Source organism: Polyergus mexicanus, unplaced genomic scaffold (assembly GCF_030449975.1).
Source record: "Polyergus mexicanus isolate NDT 795.1 unplaced genomic scaffold, iyPolMexi1.0 SCAF_15, whole genome shotgun sequence".
NCBI classification, from domain to species: Eukaryota; Metazoa; Arthropoda; class Insecta; order Hymenoptera; family Formicidae; genus Polyergus; species Polyergus mexicanus.
The window spans coordinates 5,521,114-5,540,794 of record NW_027223335.1 but is presented as its reverse complement, the minus strand read 5'-3'; the positions used below and the strand labels follow the sequence as shown (position 1 = coordinate 5,540,794).

The window sequence follows — 19,681 nt, the reverse complement described above, 5'->3', positions numbered from 1 at the left end:
GTATCGCGCGTACAAGTGCGGAAGTAATCTTTTAATAAAAGTGCGAGAGTGCCGTTTAAGTATCGCGCGTGTGAGTCAACCTGAGAGGAGGAGGAGGCCTAGGAGAGGCATCGGGCACCGGTCGAACAACCCTGTGGTAAGTAATTTGTTATTTGTATATTAATTATTTAGTAATTTGACTTTTTATTTATATGATTTAGACAAAAGAGAATCAGAGAAAAAGATTTTTATATGAAACCTATAATCTTGTAAAAGTTTCTATTATTAGATTATAGCTTTTTTATATAGAATTATTAGAATTATTAGTGGTGTTTTTTTTCAAAATTTATAAAATTTTATTAATTTGCATATTAATATATGCATTGAATACAAAATTCAATGCGTATAATAAATTTTTTTAAAATATTAATTATTTTGAGCGCTGCTATAATTTCGATCTTCTATTTGCATGTTACAGAACAACATAGCGACCCTGACATTCTGAGAGGAGGAGGAGGCCTAGGAGAGGCATCCTGCACCAGCGGAACAACCCTAGAGTGAGTATTTTTTATTATTTGTATATCAGTTGTTAAAAATCACGTACGCGCATTAATTCGGTCTTTTTATTTGAATTAAACAAGAGAAAATTAAAATGAAAATTTTTTATATAAATCCTATAAAAATTTCTATAGAAAGAAAGTCTTTTTATAATTTATAAAATGGTTCTATATTTATATAGAACTTCTTAGTATTGTATGCATCGGATATAAAATATTCCGCATGAAATATTAATTTTATTTTGGACGCTGTTATAATTTGGACTTATTTTTATGTTACAGACAACGCAGCCTCAAGACCAACAATTCCGCTGTTGCGCATCAGTGCCGGTGAGTGATGAAACTGACTTTATTTTATTTTGAGGTAACAGATTTGTAGATTTGTAGATTGTAGATGCAAATTGTAGTTTGTAGATAGATCCGTTGCCTCAAAATGGATGGGCTAGAATAGAATAAATAAAATAACTTTCAATAGATTTTTCCATTTAAATATATTACAGTTATATATTACAATTTAATATATTATAATTCAAGGTAGAAATAAAAATAAAAATTTACAAAAAATATAAAATATTTGTTTCAATTGATAAATTTTATTTGTTTAATGAAGAAGTCGCTACTCATTTTTTTAATTGTATAAAATAATAAAAACTTATTTTCATATTACGCCGATTTTATCCTAATTTTTCATAGCCCATTCATCTATATATTATCATATCAATTAGTTTTACTTTAATTGATGTAAAGCCAAATTACTGATATATTAGAGTATATAAAATAGAAATATTTTATTAATTCTATTTTAATATAAATTATATATTATTATAAATAATATTATATTATTATATAAGAATTCAATCAATTAATTTTGATATTATTATAAGAATTCAATCAATTAATTATGATTAATAATTTGGCATTATATTAATTAAAGTAAAGTTATATTAAAACGATGCATGACAAACGATCGTAATATTTCACGATATAAATGAGCGTAAAATTACGCTCATACACCGGCGATAATAATCAGCTGGCATCGGAAGGAATTTTCCTCCTTCATGTTTCACTCTTTGATAGAGGTCGAAGTTACATCTCTGATTAGATGTAGCCAGAATAAATATGGCCAGTATCAACGAAAGGTAGGTCTAACTGGTCCAACGGAAGCAATATGCGGGACATTCTATTAGAGTACGCGAGTAGGACGCGCTAATAGGATACGCAAGTAGGGCATGCGAATAGGACATGGGAGTAGGGCATGCGGTTAGGACAAATTTCCCCCCCCCCCCAATTTCGATAATCGCGAATTCTCGCTGGCTTAGCCAGCAAAGTAGGGGTTAAGACTATTAGAACCAGCTAAAATTAAAAAAATTAAAATTAAAAATTATTAATTTTTCTACAATTCAAATTAAAAATTAAAATGTAGAAAAATTAAAATTAATTATAACAAATTTTAATAATATATACATAATATGATATATCTTTTTTTAATAAATCAAAAATTGCATTTATATTCATTATGTAAATAAAACTGACATTTGTTATGTAACAAAATTTAATAAATATATGGCACATTTTATTTTATTAGAGATTAAAATTTGTACATATATTTGTACATGTATTATATTGGTATGTCAATTTATGTAATATTGAACTTTTGGATGTAAATGCTGTATCAAATTATGTACATTATTGTGTGGATATATGGGATTTATCTTTTTGATACTGATAGCATCATTAATTGTAAATTGTACTCTAATTACAATTGTATATTAATTAATTGTAATTATAATTGTATTATAATTTAATTTGTATATAATTATATATTGTAATATATTGTATTATAATTATAATTCTATTAATAATACTATAATTTATATATAAAATTTTATTTTTTTTGTAAATTACACGAAAATTTACCGAAAGAACATGTATAATGGCAATATAATAGAAATTCTAAATTAATATATTTGTTAAATATTAGTTTTTCTATATTATTTATTTTAAAAGTATTTATAAACTTAGAGCTTGTTTTCATATCAAAGAATCGTTGATAAATTCGGAAAATTTTATTTCAAATTTTCTAAATATCATAAATATCGCTAATTCTTCTTGTATTTAATAAAAAAGTTATTGAATAAGAATGGGAAGACTCAATGTTAAGCCAACGATTAAATATTAGCTTTTCGTTCACGAAACTTGATAACTGCCTTCGACATTGCAGAATCGCGAGTAAATTATTCCAAATTTCATGATTTGGTTTTGATTTGATTGATATTTACAAATATAATAAATTGGAATTACATATTCGTCAAATAAATTAATAAACTACATCGCGAAAACACCGCGTTTTTCCCGCGTTTTTGGACGCTGTTTTAGCTAAGGGACTTTATCGTTGTCCCTCTCGTCAGATTAATAATAATAAAAGTATTCTTTTATTATTATTAATATTAATATTATTATTGTCTTAATGCTAAAAAGACTTAATAGTAAATTGAACATGGATATAGCTAATGTGTAGACATATGTGTAGACATTTTCTAAGTGTTGTAATTTTGCGATGTGTCACTGCGGTGTGACCACTGTACTAAGGATTACCTAGCTCTCTTAATTAACTATGAGTACGTGAATACACGAATGTAACGCAACCGCGAGATAAAATAACATTACCGTGCACACTTTTTCATGCGTGTTTTTATGCAACGCACGAAAGCGATAGTTTTTTTTTTTTATATTCAAGCCGCACATCCCTCGCAATAATCTTAAATCCCGTGTACGCTCGGCTAAACTAAATAAATTTTGCTTAATTATCTTGTCCTCTCCGCATTATTTTCTCTACGTGAACACACGATTTACGATAATATTTAAGGACGAACCAAGTCCCTACTGAAAGTCGCAAAAGCAAAGATTCGATATTTTAAAAAAATGGATAACGAAATGTTTTACAAAATTACATTCAAGTGCTTATCAATTACTAGATTGTACAATAATTGTTAAGATATAAATATTATCATAATATTTGACATATTAGTAACTTTCTCTCTCTCTCTCTCTTTCTCAAACTTGAGAAAGAGAGAGTGTTACTAATATTATCGCGAAAAAATTAAATAATACTTTTACTTTTAAAACTTTGAGATTTAATTATCAAGATTTAATTATATCTAATAAGTTGCCTGATACTATATATGTCGAGTATTAACAAATTGCCACAAATAATGTAATTTTTTGAAATTTTTCATAACACAAACAATTAGTTTTAAATTTATTTGGTTGCTAAAATATTTCAGGTATATCACTTTATGAAATTCTTCCTATAACAAAGGAATATTAATGGCATGGTATGCTATTATGCATTAAAAATTCACGAAATAATTGCTACACTGGATAATGCATCTGTTTTTACAAAGCGCGCATATGTAAAGTTATAAGCGATGCAGGCTTTTTCGTACATTGATTTAATTATTATTTTGTAATGCGCTTCGAGAACGAATAGAAAGCGCTCGAAACGGAAGTGAAGGGGGCGGTTCGATAAATCCAGTAATAGAATGCCCTCACACGAGTATGTGGATATTTTACCCTGAAATTACAAGGGAAGGGAGCGAGTCGTGCGAGGTCAAGTTTTCATTCTTCTCACATCGCACCTCGAATTTATTCTTGTTTCTTATACTTTCTCATGTGTAAATCGTAATTTCGTGATTTCTAAATCTTAAATTAATCGCGTTATACACATTCTACATTATCAAATAACTTTTCACTTTTACATAGGGAATTAATACACATTCAACAATACTATAATTTATAACAAGATTTAAAAAAAAAATATTTGTATGACAAATTTATTTTATATATGTATATTTTTTATTTATGTGTCAAAAATAAAAAGATTAAAGATTTGCAAATTTTAAAGAAACTACATCACAAGATGCATATTACAAATGTTCTAAATATTCAATATAAGCATATATACATAAATTTAAATTTATTTTCATTTTATTCTAAAATTTACAAAATTTAAGTTTTCAAATTTATTTTTGTAACTCTATATTTTTGGAAATAACATTAAATTTCATAGAGTTAAACCGCATTCACGGGACACCAAATTTGCTTATCCATGGAATGGGTACCCCAGGTAGCCGACGTCTCGAGAGAGAACATTCGTATTAGGCACTGAAACAAATTGCACTCCCGACAATCTCCACGGACGATCTACCCTTGAGTTCGAACGGGATAGGCAAGAATCATGTTTCTTCGAGAACGTAGGTCCCTCTTCAAAGGCGAAAGAGAGAGAGAGAGAGAAAGAGAAATGAAGACTAGGATTAAAATATCATTATTCGTTCGATTAAAGAAACTGGGTTAATTTTAATAAGTTAATTTAATTTTAACTTATTAATGAGTTAATTTAATTTTAACTTATTAATTGTCAACGGAAAATTCATTTCGATCATTTTAGATATTACGGATGATGATCTGTCATTTCGAGTTCTCCGTAAAGTTGTTTTTTTTTTTTTTTTTTTTTCCCCTGAAATGCTGCAATGATTTTTCATAAAGATTGCTCTCCAATAAGATGATACAAATTTATCAAGATGATAAATTCCAAAATGTAGATAATTGATGTTTAAAATAAAAAATAATAAAAAATTTATATATTTAACGGTAAGAGATTAATAAAAATAACAATTTTGCGCATAATAATAATAACAAATGACAAATTTTCTAAAGATTTCTATTTTCTCTTCCATAATAATATCTCAATATTTTACAATAAAAGATACCAATATACATATTACATTTTTTAATAAAATAACCTTAGTCGAATAAATAAATTTTCTATCGTGGATCACGCACGCGAGAAATCTCGGTTGCGTAATGTGACAAAAATTGTTATCTCAATTCCCATGAATCAGCTAAACAGGTTCTTTGTAATCAAACAACAGGGCTTGGCTTGGATGATTAGAGGCAAGAATCGAGCAGTCGTCTCAATTGCACTAATATCTAAATGATAATGGTCCTATTTGCTCAATGAGTGACTAACAGCTTTTGCGAAATAATCAACCCACGAAGAAGTCTCTATTATCAGATGAACGCCAAGATGTAGGTCGCGTTTAAATTTGAGTAAGTGATCAAGCAAAAGATCGACAAGTAAATTAATGCAAAATAATTTATATAAATATGATCTATTGAGAAATAAATAAAAAACATCCATTTAATTTTTTCCGCAAATATTTCGCGTTAATATTTTATTGGCATCATAAACGAAGGACTTGAGCAAAAAGCTGCCGCGTTTACAAGTTCCGTATTCGCGATCCGATACCGCACCATAATTTGCGGAAGCCGCGTATGGCCGGAAAACCGTAAACCGTAATTGATAATCACGCAACTCGCAAGTAAACGATGAACTGAGTGCATCATCGAGACACGGGATTGTAGCGGGTATCACTGATGACGGCGAATCAAACGGCGCTCCGGGGTAAACCGCAGTTCCGGACGTTTTCATGATTGGCGCCGGGGCAAGTCGCGAGCGAGCGAGTGAGCGAGCCGCGCTCGCCCGGGGATGATGGAATTTAATAAAGAGAGTGATTACGCCGGCCGCAAATCAGCATCGAAACGCATTGACGTGACGCTGATGAATCGCAAAGCCCCGCGGCATTGCCACGCTCTTCTCTCGCTCTCGCGAAGCCGGCAAGATAAACCAATTCAATTACGCGCCCCCGTGAAACGCGCATCCCGCGCGCACGTGGAGCTCGATCGGCGCGGACCGACGATGTAGCAGGCACAGAAATTAAATGAAATACGACAATGACCGAACATGAGCGCGCGAGCTTCCGAGGGTCGTATGTAATAATTATACTACGCCCGGTTATTATAAGCTAGTTATTATAAGCGACGAGCGCTCGCGTAACGTGAACTTTCTGCTGCAATTTATGCGATGTGATGATATAAAATTGTACATCGGTATGCATGACATCGCGAACGAGAACATTGCATATCGGCCAAAGATTCGTTGATACTAGAATTCAATTCTTTCGTTTTTCATCTATCCTGGAAAATTTTCGAATATTCGCAATAAATAAAAGTGTTTTTTTTTTTTCAATATATGCAAAATTACATCAATATCGAAGCGCTTGAGCTCTTCATATAGATCCGCGCGCGTGAAGTATTTAATTATTAAAGATTTTAAACATTTGAGCTCTGTAAAAGATTCGATATTATATGAAATTCTTAGGTCTTAAAGCCCAGACAATCAGGAATCTCACGGGCCGAAAATTCGAATCGATCGAGCAAACATATTTCATGGTCCAAAAGTACAAGATGTTACATGATAAAATCGAACCCTTGTAAAACTTTGGTTCAGGGATCGCTTGCTCGATATAGTTAAAGCGCACCGTCGAGTTGGATCGGTGGATCCAGTGGCGCGATCAACAGCGCGGCGCAATGTGGCGTCTAATAATGACATTAGACACTGGACGAAGACAAAGATGATACGCGAAGGGCTTCCTTGTTTTGCGATGCTTCCCTCATAAACGAAAAAAGTAAGCGATCGATGAAGAGAGCGACGCAAAAAAAGTACAGTGAAGAGAGATGCATCATCGTACGCTATATTAGCGCACACGCGAGACAACAATTAGCGAAACGTTTAAAGGCTCACTGAATCACGGGAGCTTGAAACACGATCCAGATAAAGCGAGAGTCTTGAACGAAAAGGGGAGATATTTGTTGCTGATTCTTCTGTGGCACGAAGATCCGCGAGGCGATAATCGCGAACAATAAAGAGAGAGAGAGAGAGAGAGAGAGAGAGAGAGAGAGAGAGAGAGAGAGAGAGAGAAGATATTTATTATATGCTTTAAGGATAAAATTTCTTTAAAAAAGCATTAAAGTTATATATAAAAGTTGATTGACATACATGCATAGATCGAAAAGTGTATAGCGACTCTTTTAATTTAGATACAAAAATCTTATGTGAAAAAAATGAGAGAGTCGTTGAAAAATTAATGATAAAAAATTAAGAAATAGAAGAATCCGAAAACGTAAAAAATTTCAGAATTTAAGATGGTTGATATTACATCAAACTAAAAAATATCGAACGTATTGCATTGTAAAAGGATAAAGCAATATAATCAACATGATAAAAAGAAGTATCGAATCACAAAAGCCAGGAAAATAGAGATCAAATATGCAGTATATTATATATCAGTTCGCAAATGTATATAGATTCGCGCATTCTTATTTCCGCGCCGCGCGCGTTCCTTTCTCATATCACTGACAGTCATAGATTGAAAAAGTTTATGTCAAAGGGCAAATGCCGCAAATACGTGGAAGAAATACAGAGAATGAAGAGAGAATACTCGGCGGATCAAAAGAGGCGCGTTTATATTTTCGATATTTCTCGAATCTCTAGTAGTTCAAGAATTAATTTTAAATGCGATTCTTTTTAATTAGTAAAGTGCCATTATGTACGAATTTCACTTTATTGATTATGACAGGCTCAAGAAAAGAAAAAGATGATAATTATGAATAAAAAAACACGGATGTAATTTGAAATTTAAGATGTGGCTCAGTGCGTTCACTAATATTACGTTTTTTTATCCAATCAAATAACATCATTAAGTTATTATGTTTAATTGATATATGATATATATAATATATATTATTGCGTAAAAAATGTCATTTGTAGAAAATTAAAATTGATTATGGAGGGTCATTTAATGCTCAATTAGTATTTAAAAAAATGAATGCGTTCGAAATAACCCCCCGTTATGTGAAATCGTTTGTATCAAATGTTTTGAAAAAGACATTGTGCATTAATCATGGAAACTTAACCGTCTTGCGATTCGCCAGCTTCTGAGAAAAACTTTTGTATCAGGAAGCGCGCAAATGTTTGCCGAAGACGCGGGAAAGTTTTTCTTTCTCTCTCTTTCGCATTTAGCCATGTTTTTATTTCTATTTGTGTCGTGTTGTTGGCGAATGTGTAGCACCTCGAGGAGATGCATTGTACGACTGCAGTTATTTCTTTTGAGAGCAAGTCAGGATATAAGATAGGAGACGGGATTTGCGGGGCGAGAGAGGGAACGATGGGAGAAGGACGGGACAAGACGGGAGGGACGATTCTGTATACGAGAAATGGAGATATAAGCAAGAAGTGGGTCGCTGTAAACGCTCCTTTTATTTGAATCGGTATTTTCCTCGAACTGCATTTTTTTGCAGCATCTCGCGCATTACCGATGCGGAATCGTGGACTCAATGTATAAAATGCATTAAAATTACTTTTTTCGATCTCTCTCAATATTTTATATATCTACTATTTTTTCTTTAATTGTTTAATCATGAAATCATTAATACTTTGCATCTTTATTTCTTATCATTTATCATAAAATTTATATTTAACATTAATATTCAATTAATTGCAATTAATCGGCTAACATTTATTAGAAATTTAAATTTATTCATTTGCACTTATGATGACATGCAGATGATACGCGGGAAAAAATTGTTGGATATAAATATTTTTTCCTTAAATTCCTATTAAAACAGCTTGACACTTTCTATGATAAGATAATATTAATTCGAAATATGTTTTGCGACAGGAGATAATAAAAATTTTTACAAGTTAATGCATTTTCCTGGAGTTAACGCGATCTATAACGGAGAACGCTGTTAAAATGACGATCCGCGAAATCGTATATGCGGAAATCGATCAGAACGATCGACATTATACGCGAACGGAATTCAAGACAGAGGAAGTGGGAGAGGAAATGACGGAGGTGTAACTTACGCTATCTCGAGGAGCCGCGAGCGTGCACATTTGGCACGTAGTCGATGTTTATCACCGGCGAATACGAAGCCACGACTCGATAGGCCGAGCGCAGAAAGAAACACGCGTCGTTTCGGAAGGGATCAGGGCAGGAAGAGGGAAGGCCGCATCTTCCCTCGGAGAAGTGCATTAAAGCAGAAGTAATGGACCGGTCGAAATCGCATGCACCGTTCTCGCCCGACTCGTTTTCGCGCGGCGCACGTAAGTGTAGAGTCCAAGACGCAAACGACATCTCGGTAATTCATGCATCTCCACCCCCTTCTCATTCTCGTCTCCGGATCGCTGATAATATCGATCCCCCGAAAGCACATCGCGTCTCATTCTAGCGAGATTTAGCGCGCCCCGCCCAATGCACCTAACATACAGAGTCATGGATGTACAATATGTGCCTAAATTGGACCACCTAAGAAAAAATGTTTATTTTCAAGAATGAAACCAGTTAAAAAACATAACAATGAAAAAGAAAACAGTCAAAGTATAAAGATCAATATACAGAAGAAATATCAAAAAACTGATGGCAGAATTTGATCGAAATATTTTATTTGTCAGAATAATCGTAGCATATATAGGAAAGAAGAAAAGGAGAAACAAATATATATATTGATAAAAAATTGTGCTATCCGGTAATTAAAATTTATTTATAATTATACTTTAATTGGGGTTTATCTCTTGTAAAATATCTGCTTAGAAATCTTTAATTTTACAAGAATTAATCACCTTCAGTTTTAGTATCTCTTACATCTTTTAATTCGTTGACTTTTTATTCATGTGTGTATTATTCCGTGCAAAAGCGACCTCTCGCCTTCATTACGTTTATTAAATAATGTAACGTTCTTGTAACGCCATAAATTTCTTGAAATTCGCGCTTAAATAGCGCTAAATGGTAACTGTCGGAGCGTGATAACGCTCTCAGTAAATTGACTTTAAATCATCGAAAGAAGTGCGCTTCATTAGCGGAAGAACCGGTAGCGTCGGAAGAGAATTATCTCCGAGTGGGTTAAAGTCGTTTGCGTAGAATGATCGAGCTCGCGAATTCTCTGTCCTTGAACACTTTGTTCTTAATACGTGGCATTTATTTTAATAGACGCAATCCACGGGGCTTCTCGTGTGAAGTGCTTTTCATTGTGCGTTGCGTCTTGGCGCGAAAATTGTACGAGTGCAATTTCTCACTCGAGCTCTCGTAGTTTAATATTTAATAGAGTTCGAGATTCCGTGTCACATTTTTTTGTGAATTCCGATGTACGAAGAATTTTTGCGTCTAGAGTATTTGGAAAATAAATAGTGATAAATATACAGAGAGAGAGAAAAAATGCACAACGTGAATACACACAATGGAATGTTTATTATTTTAAATCTATTTAGCTTAAAATTGATATTTACATATGTATATTCATCATTTGAGCAAAAATTATTCTATTGTAACCACACACACCACACATACTCACAGCGAATGCAATTCATGATCACGCGCATAGATATTGTATACGCGCGAAGATACATTTAATTTATTGTATTAGAAAATATTTTTCTCTTATACAATAATAATTGATATTTTAAAAATGACAAGAAAGGACTTACAACGCGTTGTTTTTAAATCATGTGTCAAAGACAATGTAACTGGCTCTTTCAAATAAAATTTTACATAAGGCATGTATGCATATCCAGCGTTTTAAATGGAATTTAAAAGGGATTTAAAAACATCGTGTATTTATGAACTCGCTTCCGCGTATGCTCACGGGATAGCACGAGCTGCATCGTCGCTGTGCCTGATGCAGCCACGCGACGCGCCGCGCCGGTGCATTACTATTGTCGGTCCGTCGAGAATTGCATTTGTAAAATTTTCCGAGTAACGCGGAGTTCCTTCCGCAGAAAGGAATCGTTACGGAATAAATTCAACTCCGCGTACTCATGATTTGTCGAAGCGTGAAAAATGCTTCTCAACGAAAATTAAAAATAATTCACAACGATGAAAGAAGTGTGCACGCAATTAAATTATTTTTCACGACGTTGAATACTCATTGATTAATTTCTTAGATATCAAATAAGCTGAAATGTATAGAGTAATGTCTTACAATTATATTAAAAAAAAAAAAAAAAGAGTTTTTTTATATATTATTTTTGCAGAATTAAAAAATTTGTATTCCAACATTCAAAATATAATAGTTTTTTAAAATCTTATTTTAATTTTATGTGTATCGCGATGCATTCAGCAACGTCGTAAATAGGATTGTCGACAGAAAACGAGGGAGAATACTACTCGCGCCAGTTCGTTTTTATATCGGATATGCAGATGTATTCAGCGGGGGTGGTTCGGTAAACGAGGAAATTTTTTACTTCGCTTTAAACGTTGGTAGACGGTGTCGATCGCTCGGGTATCTGCGGCATTATTTTCTCATCTCGACGACAATAGTCTCACGAAGCGGGAGAAAGAATAAGCGATTCATTTCCCCGAGACGCGTATGTCCACTTTCGATAGCTACGTCGACGTCGTATTGAACACAAAGGGAATTTTTTTCGGAACGGGAACGGCACCGCGGCCGAAAGTATTATTGGAGAAGTTCGAAAAGCGCCGCGATGCGATTTCTTATCCGACCGGTGTGACATGAGGTCAAATGTTTCCGCGACAAAAAGAACGACTCCCCCTTCTCCCGGATGTCGTCTCACAATTGTACACTCGCGATTGGTCTTTTTAGCGAGACCCGAAGCGAAATTGCAACGAGTTTGTTGTTTTCGCGGTTGGAAATTATATGCCAACCGTCGTCACCGCCGGTATAAAGGTTGCAACGGAATGTAATCAAAACCGAAAGGATAGCACGAAAGTTTTACGTTGAAAAACACTAGCCGGTGATATATATATATATGTTTTTAATTACATTTGTATAAGGAAATCTGTATAATTTATATTATTGTATTAATATTATGTAAATGTATATGTATAACTATATATAGAGAAAATAGAACAGTTATAAAAAGAAAGTATAGATAAGGAGATAGATAATACTGTATATTACACAATATTATGTATATACGTATGAAACTTTGTGGAAACTATATATAGGAATTAATACTATTGTTATAAAAATACACAGATAATCTATATTAAACAATAATAAATGCTTAGGCAGACAGAGATGCGACATAGAATGAAGGGTGTCCTTTCGCGATTAAAAGAAAGGGCAGGCAAGAATCGCGTCGCTTCCGGGCACGGCATTCGGTTAATCGTGCGTAATACTTAATCAAAGCAGACAGGCGCGTCCACCTCCTCCGGGATTGAGATACGCGCGACGATCGCTCTGTGGCTCCTTTGCTTTCCTCTCCTGCGGGACACGAGAAGGGAGGGCGGACAAGCCGCGCCGCAGAGGGCCGGAAGGGCCCGGAACGAGAAGAAGAAGAGGATGAGGGGTAAAAGAAGGAAGAGGAGGACGTGTAGCCGGCAGTGACGCATAAATCTGCCGCGCGATGCGTTCGACTACGCGCGCGCATTTAATTGCAATGCAGTTGCAGCGACCGGACCGCCTCGCTGCGCTCGCGGCCCGACTGCATCGCGGTCGCCGCGACGCGTCTACTCTCTCGGAGTCGCAGATATTTTAGATAAAAAAACGTGGAAGCTCGGCGTGCGATCCGATCGAAACTAATAGCGCCCCCGTTTTACGACGGCGATGTGGCGGCGCGTATCGGAGCCCGATGTTACAGTCCGGAGGCGTCGATGAGGGCAGACGAGCATTTCATAATTAGCGGCGATTTATCAGTGCCAACGTGTCGTTTGACTCGATTGTATGGCGCGCTTATTTTTCAACAGATATGGTCGAAAGATTACTTAAGAATGTACATATCGAAGGGGAGGGATTAATGCCTCTATACGACTTCTAAACTTGCAAGAGTTATAGATGTTTATTTTATGAAAGCTTAAAAGTAACGAAAATGTTGTTGCAAAATTCTATTTTTTTAAAGATATATTGTATTATTAAGAAGATTCATTCTTAAAAATTGCGCTTGCAATATATATTATCTTAAATTGCAAAGTAATTCCTATAATTAAATATAATTTATCAATATATTTTTGCTTTAAATGTGTTTTTATATTTGTGATACGTTCCATATTTTTTTTTTATTAAACAGCATTATAATAACAAAGCAGAAGAATACTAACATTTTATTTAATTGACTCAAATAATAAGAACTTTGCAAATTTGTGTTTCATTATCCATCGAGATTATATTTTATAAAGCGTTTAAACCTCTCCTCGATAGTTTATCGAGGCACACGCGTAGCATATCGAGGCACACACTGAATACTCGTTCACGCGCGGATATATCACATTCACATTGTGGCCGATCGTCCCGATCCGGTTACGATAGAACGAACGATCGAGCGCGATGGTTATTTAGTGTACCTGGTAATCAGCGGCCATAAAAATGACCGATCATAAACCGACACGTTTCATACCGGTCAAAGTGATGCGGGCGCGCACACTCGCGAGAACGCGAACGCGTGTTCTACTCGTTCGATTGCAATGAAAGCCTAAGTTCCGGCAATAATGTCCAAGTGCGAACTCACATAGTTTACGACATCTTTTTTTCGCGAAGATTTCGCGAAGACGAGCGACGCGAAATCGAATTTAGGGACTTGGGCATCACGAGCGAAGCCGCTTTGAGCGCGAAAAGAAAATGCTTGACGTGTATTTTTGCTTAATTTTACGCATACATATGTAAATGTGTAACGACATGACAAAAATATCAGCGTAAACGTATCGTTGCGAATATATCGCTGCTTTTAATCGCATTCGTTTAATGTATGTTTTATTGCTTTGCATAATCTTGATCCTCCAATTTTCCCTTCAAGAAAAATCGTAGAAGAGATTATCATAACTCAAATGTTGCTAACATTGCGGATTTAAAAATTCGTAAAAGAAATACTGCAGATTTCTGTATTATGTACATCACATGGCTAGCACGTTATAATTTCTTGCAGTGTAAAAAATGACGTGGGAATGCTAATTCGACCATTTGTTATATAAGATCTCTTGCATGGACAAGTGAGATTAAAATTACATGTACGCCCACTTGCACGAATAAACGATTACTATACAGTTTATATGATAATTAATGGTACACACATATAGAAAACTAATTAATTATTGATATAGATTAGAGAAGTCTTACGAAAACAATATTTTTCCTAATATAAATTGAATTATGATTTAAAAAAAAGATGTGGTTATAAAAAAAAATAACGTAAATATATAATAATAAAAGTATGATAAAATAAAAATGATAATGAAACTCTTCGGTTAAATTATAGATATAAAACTATTAGATATATTAACAAGAGTATATATATTTATATTATATTATATCTTTATTGTGTAAATGTTGCTTTATTTGTTTGATGGAAACAAACGAAACTGACAATATAAGAATCAAATAATTTGGTATATGATTCTGTTTAACCGGGTGCATTGAAAAACGGCTGTCTTCTCACCTCCGTTATTATTTTTTCCCCCTCAAGCTCTTTCACCCGGCTTTTGCCTGCAGCCATGTAGTAAGATGATACGTCCCGTCGTGGCCATGGGCACAAGGCCATAAGGGACGAGATAAGACAAGATAGGACCGCGGGATACGAGAGGATCCGTATTAACTTCCTTCTTTCTTCGAAAGTGGGAAAGGTGACGGTCAGGAAAGGAGGGAAAGGGGGACTCTTAGGACACTAATCGCCAGTACTCTGTCGCCGCAGGTTATCGCGGCTTCTCGTGCATTTTGCTCACACCGGTCGTGGCAACGTCAAGCCAAATGAGTCTGTTTTCCGTGAAAGGATCCGCGACAGCATCTCGGTGAGATGATGACGAGAATGTGCGGAAGTCGAAGGGGCTAGGGCTTATTGAACACGCTACACATTTTAGCTTTATTTACAATAATTTCAACGACTTCAATAATTATAACGGAATTTTATTTCAATAATTTTATTTCATTAATTTGCTTTCAATTATGTTTGGATGCAACAATTTAATTATGCAATTATAGACCATATATGGTATTTATTATAAGCGTATATTTCGTAGAGAAAAATATATAATTACGATAAAATAATATAATATCATATTTAATATTTTAAATTGAAAAGTTATATTTCTTTTTTAAAAAAAATCTTATTTATAATTTAATTCCCGAAATTTTATTAAGCAATAAATTAAATTCACTCACGAAACCGTTCTCATTGTTAAACGTAAAAATATCTAATGACATTTTAGTTTTAACAACGCAATGAGACTATTTATTACAATGAAATACCTGAATCCTGAATTCCGTAAGACGTAGGGGATGAAATCAGGCTGTCGTTTTCGGACAAAGGGACAGAAGATTCTGGCTTTGTACTCGAAGATCCTTAAATCATCGATCAAACTGTCGTTAATTACGCGACGAACGCCAGTGATCTCCGCAACTCGGAACACTACGGCTAATTCCCTCTCGAGCGGTCGACTAAGATCAGGATCATTACAGGCCGATTAGATCTTAAGGAATTAATTCGGCCATTGTCTGCGGGATTTCTGTCCGCGCCATAAACCCTTTTCATCAAATGTACGTCGGCGATCCAGCCGTCTATTTCGATCGCTCTCAACCCCTTTCCCATATTGGTTCATTTATTTCCTCGCTAGCAAAGAGAGAGAAAGAGAGAGAGAGAAAGTTCTGTTCTCTGGTTGCGTGACCGATTACCCTCCCATTCACAATCCTCTCTTGCCCTCCTATCGTCGATTACCATGAGGATGCCGCGAATTAATCTTTAAACCTCAATCACGCAATGAAGCTATCACAGCAAGATTCTCACTGATTCTCACTGTCTTTTGTTACATTTCTTGGAAATGATTGTTATTTCATAGCTGAAACGGGAGAATTAATTGCTTCATTTATATGACGTATGTAGTTATAAGTATATATAAGCAAAAAGTCCTGGAAAGGAAAACAAGAAAAGGAAAATTTGTCTGCAATAAAGTATTTTAAAATTGAATGAAAGACATCTTATATTTAAAAAATGCTTTTACTTTTTTGATAGTTTGGGAATAAAACAGCCTAAATATTTTTAATTTTATAAACTAGGGGCCTATTACGGTTTTTGAAACGAAGTGAAAATTACAAAAGTGAGAAAATTCACCAAATTATTTCATTTGTCGAAATCTAGTAAATCTATTCACTTTTATATTTCATCTAGTAATTTTCATCTCGTTTCAAGAACCGTAATAGAACCTTATAAAATAAAATTTTATGTGATCAGATAGGAAGATATTTTTCTTTCAAAGCTATAAAATAAAACCTAAATGCTAAAATATAATTAGTGCCTCGATAACACCGATTTTTTTGGTCCTTATAAGAAACATTTAGACATTAGAAATTAAAATTTTAGTAGATGAAGAAAAAGATTTCAAACTTTGCACTCAAGTCAGAAGTGTCGTTTTGTTGCTCCCAAATATCTGGTGGAATCATAAACTCGAGACTTTGACTTGGACAATGATAAGACGGACTGCGAAAATCTTGAATGCAAAAAGAATGCGGCTCCCCGAAGAGGCATAAGCAGAAGTATCGGCCGCCACCCTCGATGTATGCGGGAAAGTGCAAAATCGTGGCTACCCTTAAACCACGAAGACCCTCGAAGAAAGGTTTGTTCCCTGGAGAATGATGAAAAGAACCACATTCCGCGTAAGCGGAGAACCTTCACGACTGCTTGGAGATGCGGAATGGCAATGTGGGAAATCCTTAAAGTGGAAAGCAACGAGCCACTCTCGCAGGATGACCTATATAAGGATCTGTAGTAATCAGCCGACTAAATCAGTATCGCCTATCTTTGCCGAATCGTCTCGGAAGAAAGACGTAAATTAAATCGTATTTCTCGGCATGATGAACAAATGATTTCAGATTGAAATCGATTTTAAATGATTTTATGGATTTCATGAATACTGCAAGCAATTAAAAAACCATGTAATTTAATATGATTTCATGCGATTCGATCAGTGATTTCTGAAATCATTTCTGATTCTACGTGATTTCATACTGATTTCACATATATATATATTTTTTTTTCGTGATTTCGATTTTGAAAGATTTTTTTCTAATTTTAACCGACTTAACCGTAATTTCGATTTTGATTTTATATCGGAGTGCTTCAATGATTTTCCGAATGAATATAGCCCCTCGGTTATGATTGTACAATTTATCATCGGAAAAATAGCCTTTTAATTGATCAATCTATAGATAAAAAAGCAATGATAATCGTAAATCATATAATAATATTAACGGCGCGACTACGCGACGAGTAGAATAGTTCGATAAAAGTATGAATTGTGAGACGATATTTAATTTTGTTAAAATACCGCGTGAATCTTTATTTCAATATTTCGCAAGAGAGGCATCGGTGCTTTTGTCGCACTAACGTGCGAAAGGACAGATAGGGTATAACATGAAGGTGGCATTGTAATGTCGGGTGGCGTTGTCTTGGTTGCGCGTGAGGGTGGTCTCGATAACGAAAATCACGATTGGTTGCACGACCGTCGCCACCAGCATTCCCGAGGGATTCGATCGGCCGCGAGCGCGACCAACGGGCCTTCAAAAACGAATCGTGCGACCCTTCAAATTAGGTTTATCCTACTCCCACGCTCGAAGGGTTGATACGGCGCCGCGAGTTTGTATAGCCATTCATCGCAGCGACAAACTTTCTCGCACCCTCGCACCTTCTCAATGCCGCCCCCGAAATGTTCCCATTGAAAGAGGCCCTCCGTTAGGAACTCTGTATAGGGAATGATGCGTAGATATTAAATTTATAACCCATCGTTTAATGAAAATATATAGCACGCACCGAGAGAATATATTTAAGATTTATTCGTTCCGGAGATTTAAAGGATATTATGTAGATTTATTTATACAAGCAAATGCTCATCTAATTTATCGATCACATTTCTATCTGAAACACGTGTATGATCTAATCTTTAATAAATTATTTAATAGATTATTATAAGATTTTATACTAAAAGTTTTATAATAAAAAAACTTAACTTTTATCACTTTCCTTTTCTCTCTCAATTATAAAATTTTAAATATTATTTAAAAAATTAATTCCTTTATAAAAAGAGATAGTTTTATAATATTATAAATTTTACTTATTTACAGAATAATTACAATTTTTATATAATTCTTTTAAATTATTTTAATACACATATACATTATACGAGTATTTTACTCCGCAGTGATATTTCGAGATAATTGATAACATTTTCAGAGTGACGTAATTTAAACTTTGAATATCTAATTGAAAAAGGCTATACATTTTACATTACTTTGTACCGTAATGCGGCTTAAATGTAATTCAAAATTTGACTAACGCCATTTTCAAAATAAACGCCTCGATTAACTGCCTTTAACATGTAGATCGCTCGCGCGCGCGCGATTTTCAATATTATAACTAAATACGCCGACATGTTTAAAGTGATTCGATTATCGTATATGCTATATAAAAAGATACAAAATAAAAGTGCTTTATGACGTGCATCGAGGGTTGTCGAATGTGATTTAACATAATCAAATTAGCAATATGCATTATAATAAAAAGCTATTGAATGCAATTTTCATCGTAAAGTGACATGAAGAAGTAATTTTGTGCATATAAAAATACGATACAACTTAAAGCAAGTTTAAAATTATATTCATCCGTATACTAAACCTTGAAAATATAGAATGAATGAACAATTATACTCATCAAAATAGATATAATAAAATTTTTCATTCAGAGAAAATTAACTTAATTCTGTCACAGAGTGTATGTAGCTGAATGGACAGTCAGACAGTTAATCTAGAACATCCTGTAATATATATATATATATAATCCTATGGAAGCAGAACTAAAAATTAACAAACTTTCATCGCCGTTGATGTACTTGATGTGGCGTGGTCAGCGAAATGAAATTAAGAGGGAGAGAGAAAGAGAGAAAGAGAATAATCAGACAAAAATTTGCAAACATTTGTTCAGTGAAGTTTACTTTAGAAAAGATTTGCAAGAGGAATTCAATTCGTTTGATTCTCGTTCGTCGGAGGTGCAAAAAGAGTTGTATAGAATGTAGACGAAGGACAATGCCGTTACCTTCCACAGGACGTGACAATGGCATCCTATTCTCTCTCTCTCTCTCTCTCTCTCTCTCTCTCTCAAGCCGCAAAGTGCACGCACAAAAGTTGCTTCTCGTCGCGCCGCCGACGAACGCAACCGGTGCAGGCGCATCTCCGTAACGACTTTGTCGTATGACAAACGGCCGTGGATGCACTGGGACGCGGGTTAGCGTCGCGACGCAATAACCTAACGTAAT

The 19,681-nt window shown here is 34.5% G+C and overlaps 1 long non-coding RNA gene across 1 annotated transcript in view; it reads right to left on the bottom strand.

Moving 5' to 3' along the window:
* Window positions 1-204: 204 nt before the first annotated feature.
* Window positions 205-19,681, bottom strand: part of LOC138939751 (uncharacterized) — a 246,343-nt gene continuing 226,866 nt past the window's right edge. Inside the window, exon 3 of the long non-coding RNA XR_011447893.1 lies at window positions 205-978. This is a non-coding gene — a long non-coding RNA (uncharacterized lncRNA). The remainder of the gene's footprint in view (window positions 979-19,681) is intronic.